The following is a 22,200-nucleotide window of genomic DNA, read 5'->3' as shown; positions in this document are numbered from 1 at the left end:
GTGCAGCCCTACCTGGGGTACTGCACATAGTTCTGGGCCTCACAACTGAAGAAATACATGAAGGTACTTGAATGCACCGAGAGAAGGGGAACAAAACTGATGAAAGGGCTAAAAGGAACATCCTATGAGAAGCAGCTACAGATATTTGGGCTTGTCTGGTTTGGAGGGAAGAATGATGAGCTGTGACCTCACTGCTCTCTACAGCTTCCTGAGCAGGGGGAAGGGAGAGGAAGGTCTGAGCTTTTCTGCCTGGGATCCAGTAATAGAATGTGTGGAAACGGTTGAAAGCTGCATCAGGGCAGCTTTTAGACTGGACATTAGGAAGCATTTCTTCACCAAAAGAGTAATCAAATGCTGGAACAGGCTTCCTAAAGATGTGGTCAATAACACAAGCCTGTCTTAGTTTAAAAAACATTTTGACAATGCCCTTAATTGTATGCTTTTACTTTTGGTCAGCCTTGAACTGGTCAGGCGGTTGACTAGATGATCATTGTAGATCTCTTCCAACTGAATAATCTATTTTATTCTCTTCTTTTTGTTTAATTCCTATCATTTCCAGTGATGGGGCATACATAACTTCCCTGAACAATATGTTTCAACATTTCTCCACCTTCATTATAAAACATTTCTTCCTTATATGCAGTCTAAATTGACCCTCTTCTGATTGAAACAATTAACCCTTGTCCTATCTCAAGAGGCACAGCTAAGAATTTTGTTTCTATCTTTCTTATTATCCCCCTTTAGGGATAAAAGACTACTATAAGGTGTCCCTGGAGTCTTTTCTTCTCCAGGCTGAAGAAACACAATTGTCTCAGCCTTTACACATAAGCAAAGTCTTCTATCCCTCAGATCATCTTAGTGACCTTCCTCTGCACTCACTCAAACAGGTCCATGTCCTTCTTGTGCTGGGAACACCAGAGCTGGATACAAGACTCATGAGAGCAAAGCAGATGGTCAGAATTGCCTCCCTCACTCTGCTGGCCTCTCTGCTTTTGATGCTGCCCATGACATTGTTGCTTTGCAGGCTGCAAGCACATATTGCTGGCTTGTGGGTCTCAGATTCAAAGAAAGAAACTGAGAGTTTCTAGCCAGGCAGAAGCCTGGGAAAGAGTTGGAGCAGAATGTAAATAATTCTTTATCTCTTTTGTTGTTCATATTGTTTATAGTTAAGTTTTATCACTGTGCGTCAAGCACTCTGCACCAATGCTTGAGTTGTTTTCACTTCAGGAACAATGGAGTTGGTCCTCACGAAGTTCTGTATAAAAGAGCGGTGTATTTTGAATAAATTGGAGTTTTACTCTCAGCAGCCTTCTGAGTCAGTCTTCTCATTCCTGTCCTGCCTCAACAGCAACACTGTCTTATGTTCAATTTTTCATCCAGCAATATATCCAAGTCCTTCTCATCAGGGACACTCTCAATCTCCTCATTCCACAACCTGTATTTTAATGGTACTGATGATTTCTCCAACCCATGATTCAAAGACCATTATCTATGTAGCTCCCTGCCACACCTGACTGAAGATCTGTTGCCTTAGATATTGACCCCACAAATCTCTGGCTCTGTTGTGGAAATAACATAGATTTAGGAGAAAAATATATTTTGAATGGAGATTCTAAGATTCTTTGAATGGAGATTCTAAGGCATTACTGCATCCCTAGTCCTTCCTCCTGACTGGGTGGAAGTGGTTTCCCAAGAGCATGTTTGATACTTGATGCCAAGAGCAGGCCTGTAACTCCATAATAGAGAATGTCCAGAATGATCACTTTAGAATTTGGGCCCCTCTCCTAAGCACCAAAAGCTTACAAGCACCCGTATCCCTTTCCACTTTTGTTTTTTAAGGAGGTCTCCTTTTTCCCCAAGGCTCAATCCCCAGATAAGGTGAGATCAGATGTTTCTGCTGGTAAACCATGGATGGGAAGGAGCAGCCTAAAGAGGCAATGGCTGTTTCCCCCTTGGTGAAATAGATAAGAAAATATGAGGTTCTTCTTTGTCCATGTGGTATGGTTTTGTAGGCTGTTTCCCAAAAGCATCAAGCAAAGAAAATAATTTGTCATGCCTCTTCCTGCCTGCATACTGTGTGTGCATCATGGGGCAGACCTGCTAAGAGGAAACTTAGGGAGGATGTGATGTTCCAAAAAGAGTCTGGGGAGTTTTTAGTGGTTAAAATACACACCTCTGTCATCAGTTCTTAGCAGAAATTTACAGTCAAAAGACCAAAGTATCTATGAGGTAATTTAGAGAAACCAAAAGGTCCTCAAAATAACAGAGGTTTTGTCTCTGTAATCATATCGCAGTGAGGAAATCCATTATCTTATTTATGGTTTGTTTTTCAGGGTCAGAGCAGACATAGTGCTGTATATTGAGAAATACAGGTTGTAATGCTGTAACAGGTTGTCCCACCTCTGTGGGTTTGTCATGCAGTCCTGTACAGTTTGTTTTAACTAGGGTGTACTCACTGATTATACAAAATAAGTTAGAACTTTACTGAAAGCCAGGCCAGGATCAGCTAACTTGCTGTGTTTTAATTTTGTAAGATAGTCCAAAGGAGGCTTTGCAAACCTATTCCAAGAAACAAGAACTCAGATTTAAGAAAACAGCAGATAAAAATGTCAGGACACTTAGCATGTTTCATTTGGCTAAGAGAAGAGCCAAGTACTTTAACTGAAACATCTGCGAGGGATGGGTAGTATCTGCAGGGCTCTTGAAACAAGATTCACAAATTCCATCAACAGCTATCAACCAGATATTGCCACTCAGAAGCAAAGCGGTATTTTGCAAGCACACCATGTCTGCACAAGAGAAATGAACCCAAGAAACAATTCAGTGTTTATAACACCTCACAAAGTATCCTGTGCTTCCTCACCTGCTTTCACTAATGGAAATACCAACACTGGCTGTGCCTTGCATCTCACCTAGCTTTACATCTGTTCCATGAAGCATTCAGCTTTTGAGAAGACTCCTATTACTGTCATCCACTCTTCTTCTGACCTATTTAAAGTGTCATGGATCTTAATAACTCCATAGAAGTGCTTCTTCATTGAGCAGAAAGTGAGTTGGGGTGATGAAGATGACTGAGATCACCTAACACAAAATCTACACATCTGTTCAAAAGTGCGATGGCATCAGTTCTTGGTTATCCGACTTGGGGATGGTGAAATCAGAGAAAGTTCAGGTATGTCTACCCCAGACTTTCCTAACGGCTTTTCATGGCAGATTCTGAGGAGTCATTTGGACAGTGTTCTTTTCCAGAGGGCTTCAACATCACTTTCTGACAAATTGGAAATGAAAACCCAAACTCCTAAACTACTCTTGAAGTGTTGCCAGTATTTGTGGTTTAATGGTTGGGACTGAGCATGTTTGGTTGTTTACTTAAAGCCCTAGACCCTAGAATCAGATTATTTATTACCTGAGAATTCCACCTCCTTTCATCTGAAAGCCCTTTTAATCACAGGGAGATCACAGGAGAAAAGCCACAAAGGAACAGAGGGGAAACAATGTGAGTATAAAGGGAAAAAAAAAATAATAGTAGTTCAGTAGTGATGATATTGGGAGCCTGATGATTCTGAAGCAAGTGTCTTGATTTGCTGGAGTCTGACCCATTTTTTGAGCAAATTGTGCTATTTCTTGTCACTATTAATTTGACTGGTTCTTCAAGACTTTTGTAATCTTCAGCCTTCCATCAGGCTTCAAATGACGAAGGTGTGCAACTAAGAAATATGTTCTTACATATTAGCCAACTTTTCTTTAAAATTAATATCCATGGATAGCCTAAATGATTAATTTCATTGATTAATTTAACTTTGGAAGCTGTTTAACCAAAATGATTCTTGTGCTGACCCATCATCTCTTCTTGCATGTCATGTGTATTGCTACAAGCAAACCTCATGCTGTGAAGGAGGCGGCACATCAAGGACAGAAAGTTTACAGGTTTCCTGCCATGAGGGATCACACATTGCTACTGCCTTGGGGTGGTGGGCATATGCCATTTTTGGAATTTACATCCTCCCCACAGTGCTTGCTTTCAGTCTGAGTAAATCTGACCCATACTGTGACTAGGCTGGTTTCAAGCAAAGGCAGAGTGTGATGGGGTGGGTGGATAGGGTAGGAATTAAGATACCTAGAAATTGAGCATGAAATGGTTGGTATTAATTATATCAAAACAACCTTGTCCATCGCAGCTTCCAGATACAGCATCATGATCCCCTGAACTGCTAGAGCCTGCCTATAGCTGTTTTGGCACTGAAATATCCTGGCACTGGCGGGACGTGTCATAACATAAGAAGAGTGTGTCTTCCATCCATCTGGTTTACTGATAGCTGCCTCCAACTGCTTTGAAAAGCGCTGACTGAAGATACAGAACAATAAATCCACAGCTTGCCACTCAAAGCCTCAAGAAAAATAATAACCTTGAACCCTGTCCTGAAATTTTATCACTTCATGCTCCAAAAGACCTCAATGTCTCAAATGGGCCATCCATCGTGAGAACCATGTTTTATTGGCAGCTCACTGTGACACAAAAGGGCTAAGAGTGCATGCCTGGCCTTAAAAACACCCACTTGAAAGTTCTCTGAAAAAAAAAGCTTTAAAGCCTGCCTGGTTGGTGGCTTGGTTTGTTGCTGCACTACCAGTAACTTTGCATTTGCTGTGTCACTCAACAAATTGATGGGCCAAAAAGTTTCTCTTTGGAAACTTCATTTCCTCCCCAGCAGCTGATAGGCTTCTACCTTCCTGGCAGCAACCCCCAGGCCAGCTCTCTGAGGGCACCAGGCCAGCATGAAAGAGTGCTCTGCCACAGCAAATCGGGTTCTTTTAAACTATGTTTGCCAAAGCCAGCATGACAGAGGGTGCAGGGAGGCCAAGGTGGACCTGGCAAGGGGGCAGTGCTTGGCCAGGAGCAAACACTGACATGAAACCCCAACTTCACAGCTGCCTTGGGTCCAGCCGGCACATCCCACCTAAATGCACCCACTGTGCAAGCCTTGAAGGCTCTCAGTCATCACTTCTCATGCACACTACCAGAGCCATGCCACCAGTACTGCTGGCTTTGCCAAGGCTTGTGAACATATTTTCTGCTTACAGAAGACCAATACAAAACAAAACAAAGGCCTCCCCTTCCATTTTTTTTTCTCTCAGGATTACCATACCTCACTGCAATCCCTTTTAGTGTCCTCACAGCCTTCTGTGCATGAGGTTCTGACCAGCTACCTCATTGTCTTACCATTGGCATACATCTTTGCTTCTGCATTTGTTGCCTTTGATATCCACAGCCTCCATAGCAACATGCCATCAATCATTCTTGGAGTTGAGAACATCTTTCTCTATTTTCCTCTCTCTCCTCTGCTCCAGACAGTTTTTCACTCCAGTTTCTACCTGAGAACTGCTCTCAATGCCCTCAGCTGCTGCCAGTCCCCTCTCCCTATTGTACTTCTTGTCCTGATAGCTCAGCCTTGTTCAGCCATGTCCCTTCAGTTCAGCCATCAGGCCATGCCCAGTGTGCTGATGGTGTCTATAGGTAAGTAAATGGCCTTTTCTCCATCTCATCCAAGTGCTTTTTAATTCTCTTCCGTGACACTAAACTCTGTGAAAGACTGCAGTTAAAAAAAATCATTATTATGCATGATTCATTTAGCTTGTGTTGAAAGTTTACTTCTTTCATCTTTGCAGATGAGTAGATGTGTTTTCTTTTAAAAGTGGCACTTTAGGCTCATCTTTTGTCACAATATTTACCAGCAAGCAAATGGGATCGCTGCTCACCATCAGGAACCAGCAATGCTAGTGGCAGGGAAGAGTATGAGGGTTTTCAAGGATGAACCATGTAAACTGCTATTACTGAAACACAATGATAAAAGCAAGGTATACAAGTATATAATTTCTGCAAAAGCACTTAGACAATCTTCAGGTCAGAACTGTGTCACTTCTAAGCACCGTCCTTAGAATAGGCTGTCTAAAATATTCCTGAATATTTATTTTCTTACAGGCATACCGTCCTTATTTCCAGCATACCATCTGATTGGAGATGTCGCTAAAATGTTCTGATGAAGGTAAAGCTGAAAGACAAAATCTGAATGCTGTGAAAAGGCAGTGATAAGAAACATTTGTTGCACAGGATACTAAATATTTCTTTAAATTACTGTGTGCCCAGGTACATCTCTACTAGTTCTGTCAGCGCGAAGACAGAGAGCACAGCACAATTAACCTCTGCACATATGAACTCTTCCATCCCACAGTGGCACTGCTTCCCTTGGCCACACCACCCTCCAGTGCCTGCACAGTATGTGCTGATTACTGACACCAGTGTTGCTCATTGGTAGAGCCCAGATGGCATTTTTTAACCTTTCTCTTTTGATTTCTAAATTGCCAATAACTAGTGATGAAAACAAGGCTCAACAAGCAGTACAAAGTTCCACCTGAAAGAAATGCATCTTTCCCTACGGGGTTAATTCAAGTAACTAACTGCAAGTGGGAATCATGGGCAATATACCATGTAATACCACTACTCTTCTGTTCAGTAAAGGTATGAGACTCAAAGACAAAACCATTTGGTTTCCAAGCATGCACTGAGAAAGGAGAGCAAATGCATCGAGGTTCAGCTAAGTGCACAAAATCAGCCACGGGCTGTGAAATCGAAGCTTGAGGCAGAAGCAGGGTCTTCCATCCCTGTTGAGGGAGGTGGGAGCCCAGCTTTTTTAATAGCATAAAGTATAGTCAGCTGCGAAAGACTCCAGATGTCCATGCCAGGTTAAAAAGAGATGAGACAGGGCAAGATATGTTCTGACATCTGCTCATAGGAGAGCATAGGAAGGTTTGGGATCCAAATGCTAGGGATCAGACAGCAGACCTGTCATCATAACAATTTAGTGATATAACACACATTTGCAAATTTTGCCTTGGATTCCCTGAGTGAAAAACCCCATATTTATGAATCTTCCCTTGGATTCTCTGAGTGGAAAAAAAAAGTGAAATATCTATTTAAAGGCTTTAATCTGATTTTCAGCTGCTGTTGTATGTGCTATATACACATGTCAGTGTGAGGCCCAAAGCTGAATGGCAGACTCTAGTCAGAACATTGGTGTTTGGATACTGTAATTTGCAGCATTTAAAATCTATGGAGTAGTTTGTAGACCCTCATGATATACTGGGTAACTTGCTATCAAATGACTCTTGAAAGATGCAGAATGTCATTAAAACCTAGGAAATTATTAGAAAATATTTTATTTTAATTTGGCTTACCTAACTGAGGTCAATGTATCCATCTCTTCCTGTATATACAAAGACTAAAATGCCTCCTACCAATGAAAGTGTGGGAATGCATATGCACCAAGTCTTCCATAGCTAGCATTTTCCATCTGAGAAACTGAGCAACCTCTTCATTTTCTCCTTGTGCAGAAAGTGTAAAAATCATGCTTCGTTTAGCCCTGGAGTTAACAGGTGCCTGGTTGCTTTGGAAATTAAATTTGTTGGAGTCAAACTAATAAGTAGCAGCCATTCTTCATACCTCAAGGTGACAGGGTTTGCTCTTGTTTACAGAGTCCCCTTATATAGCTGAAACAACTGGCCTGAGCAGAGAGGAGATGACCTGCTGGCGACTGCCTGTCCCCCTGACAGAGGGCCAGGACTGACAGAGCAGCGCAGGGTGGGAAAAGTAACAGGAGACATGGGGAGGATGTCCACACTGCAGACAGGGCACAGGGCTTTTAGTGGTTAAGATGACAACAAATGTGCACCTCTGTCATCAATCCCTAGTAGCAAGCCATATCCATGGAGAAGTTTAGACAAACCAGAAAGGTCCTCAAAAACAAGTGAGGTTTTGTTTTTTGAGTAATGATAATGTACTGAGGAAAGCCATTATCCTATTTATGGTTTGTTGTTCAGACTCCCAGCCAACAGTGCACCATACTCCGTGAATATATACATTCTAATGATATGATGGGGCAGGACACAGATGTTACGGTTTTGTCACACAGTCCTGCTTGGTTTGGCTTAACCAGCATATAATTGCCAAGCATAAGAAGCATTTGCAATTGATAATGACTGCCAGGCCAGTGTATACTAGTTGCTATACCATGATTGCACATAAAAACAGGAGAGAAGGGGGAATAAAAAGGAAATGATAAAGACAAATATTCAGGGGACCAGTCTGAAGAACAACAATACTGAATTCAAAACAATTCAAGCTGAAACCGTGTAGCAATTTTGTTACGTTGAAGCAGAACTGCAACTAATTTAATTGACTAAAGAATGAAAGGAGAGTCTGGTTTCAAACACTGTCAAAGACCACTTGCTGCTCCTCTCTAGGGATGGCCTGGCAATAGAAAAGCTAGCAGATTAGGATTATGTATCACTTTGCCTCTTCCCAGAGGAAGAGAACAGAACCAGTAAGGCAGAAATGTATTTCTGAATCATCATTCTCATTGTTTTTTGCTTGTGTGCTTTTGTAGCCAAAGTCTTACAAGATTTTAAAAATCTGGGCATTTTTCATACACATGCCTTCCCCCCAGACTCATCTAACATGCTACTTCCCAAGCAAAGCTTTTAAAGGTAAGAACTATTTGCAATTCCCTTTGATTGCATATTCCTTTAAATTCTTGGTCTCCAGTCAATCCTCTAAATAGCTGAGGCACAGAAAATGAGAGGCCATTGTTGTCAGATGAGTTTTTCATGAATAATCTATCCATCATGACAAATTAGACAAGTGCTCAGAAAACTTTGATTAGAAGAAAAGTGAATTGTGATACAGCACAAATAGCGGTTTCCTTGTATGTGGGACTGGAATTTCAAAGAGCTTTGATTTTTACAATCCTTCTGTGTTAGATTTTTACTTCTTCTGTACAATTTGATGTCTTAAGAGATAAATGAAAGAAGGTGAACGCCTAAACTGGGATCCAGATGGGCCTTTGTCCTCACTGCACAAATCTAAGGCCCTCTTTATAGAAGGCTTAGCCTGGAGACAGCCTCTGTGGGAAGTTTGAAACCATGATGAAGAGCAAACCAGCTCTTCAGCATTGTGGATAACTGGGGCTCACTTCAGCCCTTTTTTAATTTTACAATATAAACATACTCTTAGAATCCTTCCACTGTCTCTGCAACTGGTACATCCAGAAGCCAATTCAAACTCTGGGAGAGCTGCCTTATCTTCTTTTGGATATGCCTCTATCACTCCATTGTGTATAGTGAGAACCAAGGCAATTCAGTAACTAAATCTTCTTGTAAATCTAACCACTTAAAAAAGAGAAAAACAAACTGAGATTCTTGTGGAACTTAACTTTTTTTTTTCTTTCCAAAATATTTGAAGGTTCTTGAGGAATACATTTGGTCCAGGTAGCTCAGTGTGAAGATACAGTGGGAGCTGCAGGTTGAGCTCAGGTGGGACCCCAAGGCAAGAGGCCATGGACTGCAGACCCTTTGCATAACAAAAGGACACAGGGACCTGTGGCACCAACTAGGCAACCAATCACTCAGATACACAGCAGGAGCCAGGGATTCAACTGGAAGAATCCAGATTTTTGTGCACATCAACACTATGGGTGTAAAAACCAAGGATTTCTTTTGTTCAGGATCCCTCCTCAAAGGCATCATCTCAAGTTATTGCTGCATCACAATAAAATTTCTTAAAGGAACCAGAGGTTTGAGACTCTGCTGTGGGAAACCTGAGGTCAAACCAGTGAGGAAACCTGGTCTGACTGTGGACTGAGTCTGTGGGGAGCCAATTGGGACACATCAGTCAGTGGAACCACCCCATTTTGTATAACAAAACTATATTGTGAAGAGGAAAAATGAAACTTTTTTCAGCAATCTATACGCAGAATGCTTTTATGCAAACAAATTCAATAATACTTATGAACACAGCTAATGAAAAAGAGGAATTTCTCTCTAGTATTTTGGAGATTTGGAATAGATCCAAATCTCATCACACTTCCTAATACAGGAAGAAGTGTGAATTCTGTATTTTAGGGAAGTTATAGCTCAGGCAACTATCTATGCTATCAGGTCAGACGATACCTCCATGCTGTATGACAGCCACAGATATCTGTGATGCATCTCATAGAGAAGATGCATGTCAAAATCCTGGAATGGCAACTGGAGAGCACTACTCTTTGAAAAAAAAAAAAAAATGAGGCTCTAGAACCCAAGAATACTTTAGAACTCCAGGGGATATGGGTTATATTAATACTAAATTAATCTTTTTTTCTTCCATTTGGATTCTGTCAAGCAACTCACCAAGTATCCTGCATCCTCCCAGCCTGAGGGAACAAATGTTACATGTTGATGGAAACATGTCAGAAGAAAAAAAATTAAACCATCTTCCTGTGGTAAATTTTGATTTTGATGAGAACCACATTTTCCATTTTTAAGATAGAATTTCCAAGCAACTCTTAAGTATGGCTAAAAAACATATCCACAACCATCAGGAATCATTGGTTAGCAAATGGAAAGAAAGCTCAGGTTCAAAACAAACAATGTGGGTTTGCAACCTTTTGAGGTTTCATTGTAGGTATCATGATAACCACCCCTTTTACCCCTAACACCCAACAGCAAGAATTTGTTCACTGTCTCAAATCTCACAAAGAAAACAAAAATGTGAGCCCTGAATGCTCCACCACCAGCAAGAAAATAAGAACAACACAGAATGCATTCTTTGCACATCTCTCAGTTTTGACTGGTTGGGGTCCTGACTCATGAGTGTTGAAATTTGGGGTTGCCAAAACTGCTTTTGTTTGTCACTAATAATCACTCATTCCAGGGAACATGTGGTTTACTGTCTTATGCCAGGCCTCCAATGCTAGGGGCTGAGGTTCCTTGGTGAGACAGCCTCTCTCAGCTCCAAGACTTGTTCTTCCGCATTATCAGAATATTTTATTTTCTTAAGGATTAACTGTAAAACAAATAGGTCTTTCCCTTGATAGACATTATGATTTTTATTTTTTTAAGATTAACTTTGTTAACCACAGAACTTTTGCAATGTTTCAGGACCACTGATAACTGACCAGGATGGAAAAGAACACAAGTACATGCAGCCTACTGTTGGTTTGGTTTTAATTACTTTCTCTGCTATGGCTAGAGACTTCTGGAATTATCCTCTTTGTGGAAATAAAGTTAGGCAGTTGTGCTTTTCTATCAAAATAATTAGCTGAGTCATAAGGCTTGGGGAAAAAGTAATACAGGGTGAGTTTAGAGTTGTATTGAGTTGTCTGGTAAGCAAAGGTACATGCTTCAAAATTGCCCAGGTAAATTGCATTTTCTAATGTGTTTTCATTCTCTAAGCACTCTCTGATAGAACAGTCTCAAGATTAGTAATTTGGTTTTCTATACCTGCCCCAAAGAAGGCAATGCAGAGTTCTGTTATGGTAGCCATTCTAAGAAGAAACTCCCACAAGTAAATACTCCAGTCCATTTTCTGCTTGGCAGTATCTTTGCATGAACAAGCAATTCCACTTCAAGCTCTGACTACAACTGATGTCCATTCCCTGCTCCCAGTTTTTTCCAGGAATATGCTAATCTCAGAACTACTCCATTAAAAAGCCCTTCAAGCTGATCATACAGACAGAAATTTAGTGCAAGTATTTTATGGGACTGAGCACTTAATCCAAAGGCCCAGATGCCCAGAGTGGGACTCTACTAACATCAAGCAGCTGCTGCTAATTATCCCAGTACAAGAAAGAAAAATTGTACAGTATCATCACTCATTAGAACAACCTCCACAGGGGCATGGCGGTGTTCCCATCACTGTAAGTTTTCCAGTTATGACTGGACAGGATACTAGATAACCTCATTAAGGCTCCTTTTCCCCCAGAATATGGGACAAGATGATCTGAGTTTTCTTTCAACCTGGACTGTTCCATGATTCTGTGATACATATCAACACATGAACTAGTAATCCAGACTCCTTTATGGTTTTAAGATGGTGAAAGGAATGAAAAACAAGTTTTATGGGAAGTGAACTGAGGGAATTGGGGCTGTTTAATTTGGAGAAAAGGAGGCTCAAGGAAGAATTTATCACTCTCTAAAACCACCTTAAAGGAGCCTGTATGAAGGTGGGAGTCTCTTCTCCCAGGTAACAAGTGACAGGACAAGAGTAAATGGCCTGAAGTTGTGCCTGGAAAGGTTTAGATTGGATATGAGGATAATTTTCTCCACTGGAAGGATGGTCAAGCCTTAGAAGAGACCGCTCAGGGAAGTGGTGGAATCTCCATCCTTGGAAGCATTCAAAATTATGTGAATCTGGCACTTAGGGACATGGTTTAATGCTGGACTTGACAGTACTGAGTTAATGTCTGGACTCTGCAATGTTAGAGGTCTTTTTTAATCTTAACAATTCTATGATTCTCTGTTTTGGTGATTGTTAAAAGAAACAGAGACATTTACTCTGTTTTCAAATGTCTCCAAGAAATGAAACAAATCATGCTCCAGAAGGAGGTTTTGTTTCCCCTGAGTCCTACAGGGAACTTAGAGCAGCTGATTCCAACATAAGTGCAAGGTGAATCACCTTATGTGCATATATTTCTCATAAATGACATTCAGGTCTGACAGAGACTTTTCTTGAGGAGTAGGAGTCTTTTATTACATTGTAGGTTTTATTTTTGGGGTTTCAGCTATACCACAAATCTCTGCTGTAATTCCAGACTGGAGAGGGAAGGGATTCAGAACCTTATTAAATTCAATGGGAAGGCTAGTACAAATCTGCTTAAGCAATGTCTAAAGGATGTGGACTCACAGGAGATCTGTAGACAACTGAGACACATCTTGCTTTTCCCATGCTTGCTTCTTGGTAGGAACATTGCTCCCAGAAAGAATGCACTTCCTTCTATGCCTGTTTCTTCTGACAGGGGTTTAAACCACCAAGGCACTTGCACTGGTACAGCAAAATCTGACATTACAGTTCAAACCAAGCCTTGCTGCAAAATACCCTGTGAATGTCAGAGCGAGCAACAGAAATAAGAGGAGCTGCCAAAAGGGGGTCCCAGGCCCATTCCTGAAATGAAGCATTAAACGCTTTGGAAAATGTCTTTCCAGGTTTACCTTAGCATGTAGGTCTTGGCCTGACTATTCATTGGCTGGAGCTGTATGTTGTCAGCCATGCTAAAAGGAATGGAGGGGGGATGTTATTAGAAAATAAAGATAGCCAGCAGCAGATCAGGTATTTCATCCTCTTCAGCCATTCAGAAGTTCACTGCAGAAGTTTGCAGTGGGCACACAACAGGACTCACGGCAGGTCCTCAGCCTGTCCATCAGTGGTCTCAAGATGCCTTTATACCTGAGGACAGACAAATCAAGAGAGATAGTCAGCAGTGGGCTTTGGACTGAGAAATGGCTGCATTCCCATAATGGGCTGATAAGACCACTTTCAGCATAAAGCAGTTAATGCTATTATATTATCAAATACTGGTTTTTATATACAGGCCAAGGACATTGTCCTGCATATTTCTGGGAAGTAAAAGTTAAGTGCTGTAAAATTAGACTCTAACAGAAGAAATCGATTTTATCTACATAAACACACTGATTTTAAATTTTGATAGTAATTGTTTGGTCTCATTAAATAAATCTAATGACACCACTGTGTGTTTATTTCTGACTCTGAAACCTAAAAAACCCCAATAACCCAGTAAGGAGTCCTAGCTATTTATTTTTTTCTTGATTCATACCCATTAGTGTATCAAAGAGGCAATTTTCCAAACAGGCAGTCATTTTGACAAATGCATTTTCCTGACCCCTTTTACAGAGGGCAGACCTTGGAGAATATGTAGAAGTTTCTGTAGAAAGTGACCTCACTCTTAAGTAGTAAAGATGCCAGATATTTCCATCTCAGCCATCCATAAGTCATCTTGATTTGTCAGATGCATTGGCTTTTATAAAAGCTCAAGGTAAGAACAGTCATGGGAATAAAAAGCTTCATCAGCTTCATTTTATCTTTCTAGCAGCAGTCAATAGCAAAGGTGTCATCTTCCCACATGATTCTAGTACTTCCAAAAATCTTTCTTTATTTACATAATACCATCAGTCTTAAAAGACTTATAAATAACTATCAATTCCAGTTTAAATAATTGCCTAACTGGAAATTAGGACCAGGATTTTCAGCATTAAAATCCTTAGACTGCAGTCATCTGTGAAGCCTACACAAATGCATCTCTCCAAGTAACTCAAAAGCTTTGTGAAACTGAAAACTTAAGAACACTATCTTCCTTCCCTCTCATCTAAAAGATCCTGCCAAAAGCTGGGATTGCACTGCACACATCCTCTGAAGAGCTAAAAATTGTGACTGACAAGCTTCCAGCAGCAGAGTCCATATCCTAGAGCTACATATGCAGAACTCTGTTTACACCATGTACACATCTTCAGCTGGGCTTAAACCTGGGTGTTTGCACATTCTTGGCAGTTCAGGTGTTCAGCTAAATCTGAGCTAATGTTCATAGCCAATTTAAGAAACAAGCAGAGAGGCATAGAGTAGACAAAGCCAAATTTGGCAATGTAAGCATGTCCATCTTTGAAAATCTGTTACTACTATTGGGCTTCACTAGGCCTGTAGTTTTACCTCTATCTGGACTTTTATTTATGGTTCTGCAAAGTGTGATGTTTTCTTCCTTGGTTGCACACTGGCTGGAGGTGCACATGCACAAGCTGAGAGATCCATGACTTTCTCCAAAGATTTGTTGTCGAGCACTCACAGCAAAATTGTCTGATTTCATTTTTTGCATTAAAACTCTGACATGTTATGTTGCCTATTTTTGCTGCTACTTAGAATTCCCCAGCTCCAACACCTCTTTGTTTTTCCAGTAATCTCTTCCTCTTCACTGACCCACATTTCAGAAACTGAGCCATATTGGGTGCACCACTGGTGCCTGTGGGTAACCTCATTCACCTCTTGGTCAATTGCTCTTCTCACTCTCTTGCAACACTTATCAAATGGGAAAATCCCTTTGCAGAAACCCACCTCTGTCATCTTCACAGCTGGGTAAATCCGCATTTTCTTTATTTCTAGCATTGAAATCACAAAACCATAACAAATTTCCTACAATCTGGAATTGCCACTCCTACTGTGGTGAAGAGAAAGGTGACAGGGTTTTAAAGCAAAGCAAAAATTTTTTTGAAAGTAAATTTAGTTATGAGCCAGGTTTTACAGCAATTTCCAGAGCAAAGTTATTAAAAGGACATGCAGAAAAATGAAAATAACTAAAAATGGGCCAATATCCTCTAAATGGTCCGAGGACATTACTTATGGGATATTGCAGATGCTGAGTCTCTCTGACAGTGTTTTTTGGTCAAGTGAGGATGGGAGGCAGGTGGAAAATGTGGAAGATCACTTAAGGCCGCTGAAAATACAAACACATCTATCTCACAGATACAGTTCACAATAAGGACCTGATAGGAAAGATTTCGTTCACAAAATATAAAAACCCACAATTTTACTTTCTGCATCCAGGGTTCTATGTTCATCCTTAATGTAAAAGACACGAACAATTAAGACTTTGTACCTACTAAGAGAATACATCTCCAAAGAAAAAAATATAGATCTGAATACAGACAATTTTCTTGGCCTATAAAAGCCTTATTTTTGTGTCATTCTTTCCCTTAAAAGGCTGTTGAAATTGTCAGTGATTATTACAAAGATTAAAGCTGAGCAGAAGAACTGGTATAAAACTATGTGTAAGCTAGAAAGGTACAGAAAAAGGGAGTAAAATAAAACAGTAATAAAAACAGGACCGGATGTACTCGCTCATCACTAGACATGTTATATGATTAATCACTTGTCCTCATTGTAACAACGAAGCCAGGAAATCCACAAAACCTCAGTATGTATGTAATAGTGCATTCCTAGCTAACAAATTACAGCTATCAAGCTACAGAGAGAAGCATGCACTACATTTAGTATAATTTAACATACTGGCCTTGCCTGAAAACCTGGCAAAGTCTGCTAGCATGCAAGCCTATAGCATCAAGCTCTGTATTTCTGTGAGGGTGAAAATTCAAGCATTTAGCATTTACATGAGATTCAGTCAGAAAGGCCAACGACCAGGGAAATTTGTACAAAGTAGTTCATCGTGAAGGTGCTTGTGATGGTCCAGTCCGGCAAAACATCCATCGCTAACCAGAAACACAGCAAACATTCTAAACAGGTTGTGGTGGCGCTACCTGGAGCCAAAGCACAAGCCTGGCTGCATTTTATGTCAAACCACTGACCAGCCCTGCTGCCGCTTGGAAAGTACGGCCGACATCCGATTGTGGGCCGCCCCGTGAGGTTCACCAAACCACCAGCAGGAGAGTGGTTATGCTGCTTTCTTCAAAACATTTTTGTGGCTTTCTTGAGGGCATGGTATTTGTCAGGTGAGTAGCACAGCCAGGATGGTTTTATCTCCTTGTTGCCATTATATGTGCTTCAGTACCATCCCAGAGGCCTCTCTTCTGCTCAGCTGTAAATAGAATGTATGAAGAACCATTCTCTGGAGGGGCTGCAAGCATCAGAAGACATTTTAAGGCTAACAAGGAGCATTTTCAGTCTGAACTCCCATACACCAAGAGGAAATATCCAGTTATTTATGTAACTCTACCTGAAGTATTTTGTATTTCTTTCACACATAACATGAAGAACATTTTTACCTTTTATGCTGCAATTTTCAATCATGTCAACCCCTTACCAATACATTCTCAATGGGAGAGGACTGAAATTCTGAAATGGTTACTTCAGGTCTTCTCAAGGGTGGTTAATTAGCTGTTAAATTAGCTCTCTGCACCTAAATTAACACATGACCACCTGCCACACATCATCCTCTGCCAATGAACTCTTTCCCTGGAGCCTCATCAATCAAATTCAGCTTGGCAGGAGACTTCCTGTTTGCGTAGAGGAGAGAGGGAGACAATTCCCACCACCTCCTTGAGCAGAGGGCAGGAGGCATCAGTCAGCTTCACAAAATGAGAAACAAAGAATAAGACAGTAGAGCTACCCAAAACATCTTCAGAAGCCTCATGTCAGAGCTGAGCAGAGAATTCCCTTATTCCCAGCAATCACAGTGTTGTAAACATCAAACATCTTAATGCAGTCTTTACTGTTGTGGCTTTTATTAAAAAGTCATGCCCTTGGGAAAACAAAACAAAGAGGGATAATATCATGTGAAATGTTAGGTCCATTTATTTCTTTAGGTACTGGAAGATGCTGTAAAGGCCTCCCCAGAACCTTCTCTTATCTAGGCTGAACAGCCACAGGTCTCTCAGTCTGTCTTCACAGCAGAGGTGTTCCAGCCATCTGATCATGTTAGTGGCCTCTTCTGCATCTACTCCAGCAGGTCCATGTCCTATGTTGGGGGTCCCAGAGATGAAATTACAAAGTGATTACCTTCCAAATGATGAGGATTTTTCTACATGCAACCAGTTTGGGACAGTCCCTGAGCGATTTTCAGATTTGCCTGAAAAGGCCCACAGTTTTCAAGCATTATTACCGGAAAGCATTTGAAATTGTGAATTATTAGTTTGATATTTGGGAGAGCAATAAAAATGCTAACTATTGTGGGATTTGGTAAATACAAAAAGTCCCTGTGAATATCCAAAACTCTTCAGAAGAGCCCAGGATCACTGTTCCATTTTACAGGCTGATACTTTCCAATAGATTTCACCTTCTTTGAGAGTATCAAACCTTCTTCAGGGTCAATGAAGTGTCTGCAGCATAGGACTTGAGATTGGGAGACCTTTTAGGAACAGAGAGTAGTATAAAAACCAAGTCAGTGAAGCAAAATGCAGAAATTCCATGGAATAGGTGACACAGATGCTATGTGCGGTCAATGCAATCCATAACCCCTGCTGAAAGGTACTAGTTAGACTGAGAAGGTGGACTAGTTAAAAAGTCCCACCCAGTAAGGACACTACAACCAAAAAGAAAGAAAATCTTTGCAGCCTTTACTCTTCTCAACAACCCAAGACTGTAGAAATTGCACACTTAAAAACAGATACGGAATTTAGCACACAACTATGTTTGAACATTTGACTTACAAACAAACTTGCAAACTGTCTTTTGACAGTTGGTAGGAAATGAATTTAGATTCAAATTATGTGAGGTCTGGGGTCAAGACTGTGTGGCGACCACAGTTTATTCTCTTTCATTTTCTCCTTGTTAATTAGAGACAATTTCATGAGCTTTAGTTTTACTGCACTTCCAATTTAATTACTGGAAAATGTTTACATTTTAAGAGAGAAAATTGAAAATGAATGATTGAAACAACAAACCTTCTCATTGCTGCCATGTATTCAGATTAATGGTTATTTCCCAAATTAATCTGAATCATTCATCCAGTGTAATTTGGATGGCAGCAGGAAGGATGACTTTTTTGTGTACTTAGTTTTTTTCTGAACAGTTGTAGCAAGTTAATACATGGAGAAAAATAAAGTAAATCATATTTTAAACACACAGACTACAAGATGGGATATAGCATAAGCAGTGCCATTCCAACAATTCCAGAAGACCAAACAAAAAAAAAAAAAAAAAAAAAAGTTAATTTTAAACAAAAATTACCAAATTTTCTGAAACCATGTCTCTAGAAGCTTCTTACAAGCACTTTGATCATACTGATGAGGACTCCTTGGGGAATTTTCAACACCCACCTCTTTTATTTCCTCAGGCAGTCAAAAGAAAAGAGGTTTTGTTGAAGATGCCAGCATGTACTAAATTTGTCAGGATGTTTCAGGCTTAACCCTTTGAAGACTCTGATTGCCCTAAAGATAAAATATTCACATCGTGGTTTACAGCAATAAATTAGGACACAAGCCAAATTCTGAACGTCCTAAGGTAAAAGAATGAAAAATGTGTATGATCTGTTGCCACAGAAATATTAGTTAAGCATCTCACAGTCCTGTAACAGCTTGGATGCTCTCCTATTCCCAGTGCCTTTTAACTGCAATGGATTTAGCTGTGAACTCCAACTCTCTGATACATACTGCATAACATACTGTGAAGAGTTCAACAGGACACCTGAGTATTGCCATTTCTCTTGACATAATTTCTCTGCTTTTACAGCTTGGTTTCCACCAAGCCCTAGTCTAATTTTCTACAGAAACATCATGCATCTCCTCTGAGCTACAACTTCCAGGAGAAGCAGATGGTTCTTTGTTATATTTCTGTCCATATTGATAGCATTTTCACAGCATCATGTCTGATTTTGTGTGGTTATCAATCCAGTTGCAGCATCTGTTCACAGCACAATACTATGGGGTGATAATATAAAAACACGACCTTCTTAGGTCTTGACTATTTCCTATTAAAAGTTACTATCTATCTAAATTGAGACCTGATGTAACTGGGTGAGACAACTGGGATTTTGCCAGCTTTCCAAAGGACTGAGTTCTGGCCTGCATCTGGAAGCCAGCCAGCAGCACACTGTACATAGAGCAGCACGAATTATGGAGTATGTTTGAGTTACATTATACTTCAGTATCAACTTAAAAGTTACTTTTAGATCAGCATAAAATCCAAGGGTTTTGCAAGCAGTACATTGGGTTCCAAACCAAAGCAACCACAGATTACTTTCCTACAGGAGTGAAAAACTCAGCCAAAAGCAAGTTTAGCTCTTCTTCACTGCTTGATGATTTCTGGTAGGCAAGCCTTGTTCCATAGCCTCACAGCTAAGGCTCCCCTTGCTGGTTTTAACCACTTCCACCAGACAAGAATAAGAAGGCCAGAAGTCACATCAGGACAACAGAGAAGGGTCAAAAGAGAAGCTGAAGATGACAGCTGCACTACAAGACTTGACAAGAGACAGAAAAAAGGTAGAAACCAGCAACAGCCACAAGGAAAGAGTAGGAAGTGCCTCTGATTTAACTTAGAAGTTAAATGAGGTGGAGGCTGTACAAAATAAGATATTGGAATTGAGTGGGCTACAGGGGCAAATAGCAGAAAGAAGTACCACATTATCACACACTTTCTTTTCTCAATATTAATCTGATTCCTGGCTGAAGCACTGGAATTCCAAAAACCTAAGTCAAATGAGTTGCGCAAGTGTTCTCTTTTATCCTTTCTTAATTAAATACAAACAAACCAACCCAAGTAAATGCATGCAAAGCTCCCTCATGGTCCTAACAAGCAGCAGCAATTTTCAGAAGCATAAAGGCAATGCAGACTATATGTTCTGACTACATAAAGGTCCTAATTTCAGTTTTTGCAATTTCTGTGGAAAGGTGCTGTCTGGTCATGGACTAGATAGCCAGTACCCTGACCACAGACATGGCCTCATGCTTGTCACTGTTGGTTCCCTTGCCCCAAACAGTCACACGCTTCATGGTTTGCCTCAACAGCAGGGGAAAGAGACAGCATTTGATTAATATGGTGCTCAATAACCAGTAAGGTCAGTGATCTGGGTACATTTCTGCAGCCTTGGCATGACTCACTTTCCGTAGCCACCTTCCAATCAGAGGCTCGGAGCAATAGCCAGCATGGAATTCAGTCACACCAGAAGCTCAGGCTAGGGACTGAGAGGAAGGTCTGACCAACAGCAGCAAGAGCTGGAGTAGCACACATGTTGGGCGAAGACTATGGACTAGCTGGAGACTTAACTCCCAATTTAATACACCAAGGTTAAACAAAGTGCATGGATACTGTTCTGTGGTTGAATGAAGCCAGCCAGCTCCAGACTGCTGAATGAAAGAAAAATAAAGTCCAAGGCAGGAAGAAAAAAACTCAGATTTATCTTCCACATGAGTATCTTCTTTCCCTTTATGAAAATCTTTTCCTTGATTCCAGCTCACTGCTTGCCTTTTTTTTTGAACATACAATATTTGAAGAGTAAGTTATTTGCTTGCTTCAGTTAACATATATTTTCCATGTGATTGACCATGAGGCATTACCCAAACAAAAAATCTGTGAAACAGATATAGTAATGAAACACGAAAATGCTCCTTTTGGAAACAATCTCAAAATACGAAAGAAACATCCTTTCAACAACCATTGCAAAAATAATCAGTTACTTACACTTACGGGTTTTAATGTAGCTTCAGGAAAAAATTCCTAATTCCTGAAATAAAACTTATACATCAAAAGACATTAGGACAGCTATCTGCAACAGCAGTACTTCTAAATCTTAGAAATGGTACTGTGTGCATCACATCTGCTCAGCATTGCTATTTTAGGGTACTTGACAATATGCTGTTTGGGGCTTTTCACAAATTCCAAAACACCTGAGGATAGTAAAGAAGGCTGTGAAATGTCCTGTTTCATACATTTTCACTAGCAGAATATTCTTGGATTTGTCCAAAAGACTAGAGCTGAGTTCTAAGCTAGTTTCCCAAATATTGGACAAAGTAACCTCAGTCCACACAGAAATATCAAGGCAACCTTACTAACCCAGCTTCCAGGCAAGATGCAGCTGACTGGTTCTTACATCCCCCTTGTGAGGTGAGTAGAGTCCATGTGACACTTTGCTGCATGTCAGTGGAACTGTGGGCTCACCTTTCAATCCAAAGTCAGTAAAGCAGGGTCCTCACCCTTTCAGGACTCCAATTTAACTCTGTAAGAAGTATGCCATCTACTGATGCACTATTTACTACACCCTCCCTCAAGTGCCTTCCTCACACAGCCAGTGACCAAGACCATTCTTAGCTGTGTTCACTGAAAAGAAAAACAATATTCCATGCATTTACAAGAAACGACAGCACTCTTGATGCCAGTGAAATGTGTTTTATTTTAAGCCACTGCTAAAACAGGGACAAATTTAGTGCAACCTGGAGTTCATAATCTGAAAACTGAATATAGTTAAATTACTAAAATGGCAAAACTTGTCACCATTATACAGTACAAGACCTTCATATTCATTGAGTACAGTTACATAAACATTTAGTTATTCAAACTGCTTTTGGTATACAACTGCATCACTAACTGGGCTGTGAAATACTGTAACACTGCACAAATAAGCAGCAGTTCCAGCAAATTATAATAAATTTCATTATTAAATACTGTTCAGACATTAGAACAAAGGCCCTCTAAAACTACAACACCAGCTATACAACAGGAATGTACAGATGGTACAAAATAAAGTGACTACAGTGGCTGGGCTCTGTACCTGCCTCTTCAGAGCTCAAGTACAGTAAATGCTTGACAGTAGTGGCTCTTGTTGAAAAGCCAAATTTCTTACAATAAAAATCATTCCTGAATCTTGTATTTTTCTTTGCAAATTGACTGTCTAGAACCACAGGGGTTTGCGCAGGTGTTTACTACTCACTGTGTTCCCATCT

Source organism: Lonchura striata, chromosome 1, assembly GCF_050655825.1.
Source record: "Lonchura striata isolate lonStrDom1 chromosome 1, ASM5065582v1, whole genome shotgun sequence".
NCBI classification, from domain to species: Eukaryota; Metazoa; Chordata; class Aves; order Passeriformes; family Estrildidae; genus Lonchura; species Lonchura striata.
This window is presented reverse-complemented; position numbering follows the sequence as displayed.